Genomic DNA, 2,500 nt, shown 5'->3' with positions numbered 1-2,500 from the left:
TAATAATTGACATATGTTCATCACTCACGGTCACGGCTGACATATGCAGAAAATTAAGATAATCTGTTTAGTCCAATTTTATGTAATGTAGACATAGCTCTTCAATATTTGGCTAATAGGTTCCTGTATTAATCCTGTAAGTCAGAGTGATAATGATGTTAGACATACAGTGCACCGCTTCACAATTCATTTATATCTGAAATCATATAGGTGAACACGCAAACTACTTATGTTAAACATTTCAGTTCATCCATAGCCGAAAGAGAGGGCTGGCAATGTGCAAGAAGAACCTGATTCCTTTAGATGCAATAAATTTGTACTGTTAGCATTAATGCTAATTATATGTACAACATCATCCAATACATCAACGTCCTCATCTCTGGAACTTTATATTATTTCCGCGAAAGCACCGCTTAATATCCTCACTTTTAATGGGAGCCCAATTTTCCATTCCTTTCTATGGGTCCAAATATGTATTTAAATATATGGATTATGTATTCATAGTTACACATATGATTTTTAAGGCAACAGTGTGGCCTGTTTTTCACAAGTCCGAGACAATGCATTAGATGTGTGCATGTACACAACCCGGTACGAATTCCACTGACATACATAGATTTATTGCTGACCGTAACTGCCGTTGCTGTATAAAAATCAGTCACCGACGGTTGTCATTAGGACACAAACAATTTCATTTGCCACTAACATCTGTACAAGATGTGTTTATCACGCGCGCCTGGTTCATAAATTTCCTTCAGGAACTGTAACTGTCCAGCTTTTGAGGGAATGTCTGTCTCAATAGCTGTTGAAATATAGAAAACCGTAATGTAACGGAGAACTCAAAGTTTTTTGTATAATCGCGCAAATCTCAATCACAGGAAAACTTTTTGTCCTCCTTATTTAGTCACGGGGCTTTAATTTACCGAGGATTTAATGTCAACCTCGTTTAAATCTTAGCACGCGAGAATTCCTCTCATAGATAGAGCTATAAGATTTCACTTATATTGTTCCTTTAACATGTTGGACGTTCCATAACTTTAATTCTTGGGATTTTTATATATTGAAGAATGATTTCATTTTTACTATTTTACTCACATGAAGGGCTGTCTCCATTGAGGGAATGTTGCTTCCTCACTAAATTGTATCATGCATAATTTCGATGAGGGATCATTGTGTTTCACACAGTTTTTTTGTTTGATCTCATATACCAAGGGGATTTCTCATCCTTGAAACTTGTACAACCGCACATGCCCCAGGTACCGAGGACTTTGTAATTTCCACATCTTTAGATAGGCTCCTTTCACGACAATCGCGCATATAATTTTTTTTTTCATTTCTTGCGAGAATTACATTTCATCAAGGAATGATAAACCTTGGACACAACCGCGCAAACCCCCTTTTTTAAATTCATTTCATTTTCATGCGGGACTTACATTTTTCCTCAAGGAAGGTATAACCTTGGACACGACCGCACGTAACCTTTTTTGAATTCATTTAATTTTCTGGCGGGACTTACATTTTTCCTCAAGGAAGGTGTAACCTTGACCGCGCAAACCCTTTTTTTTCATTTAATAGCGGGACTTTCTATTTTTTGTATCTCCTTTTTTCCTAGGCAAAGGTATAACCTGCATCATAAAAAAAAATTGTATCTCCTTTTTTCCTAGGTAAAGGTATAACCTGGAACATCGTTTTTTCGTATTTCCTTTTTTCCTAGGTAAAGGTATAACCTGGAACATCGTTTTTTCGTATTTTCTTTTTTCCTAGGTAAAGGTATAACCTGCAACATAGATTTTTTGTAGTTCCTTTTTTCCTAGGTAAAGGTATAACCTGGACAGGACAGCGCTTTTCGTACCTCCTTTTTTCCTAGGAAAAGGTATAACCTGGACACGACCGCGCTTTTCGTACCTCCTTTTTTCCTAGGAAAAGGTATAACCTGGACACGACCGCGCTTTTCGTACCTCCTTTTTTCCTAGGAAAAGGTATAACCTGGACATTGGTTCACAAAAATAGTTTCCAAAATATTTTCTGATTATTTTTCCAATTTTAGATCGCGACACATGTGTTTTCAAACCGAGGTAATTTCCTTCCTCTATATATATTTCAAACTGAGGTTATTTTCTTCCTCTACGTATTTTTCAAACCGAGGTAATTTTCTTCCTCAATATATATTTCAAACCGAGGTTATTTTCTTCCTCTATGTATTTTTCAAACCGAGGTAATTTTCTTCCTCAATATATATTTCAAACCGAGAGGGAACCGACTTCCTCCGTGATTTCATAATTCTCGTTTAATGCCATTGAACCTTGGTTACAATGGTTTGTGTTTTTGCCCGCTAATACATGTAGTAGCTGTTAATACATTCAGTAGCCCGCTAATATATTCATAGCCCGCAAATACATCAGCCCGCTAATATATACAGTAGCCCGCACATACATTCAATAGAGAGGGAATCGACATCCTCACTGGTTTCTTATTTCTGCCCGCAAATTCTTTCGATTTT

The sequence above is a fragment of the Oratosquilla oratoria genome, chromosome 4 (genome assembly GCF_046742065.1).
Source record: "Oratosquilla oratoria isolate Oo_2021 chromosome 4, ASM4674206v1, whole genome shotgun sequence".
In the NCBI taxonomy this organism is placed as follows: domain Eukaryota; kingdom Metazoa; phylum Arthropoda; class Malacostraca; order Stomatopoda; family Squillidae; genus Oratosquilla; species Oratosquilla oratoria.
This window is presented reverse-complemented; position numbering follows the sequence as displayed.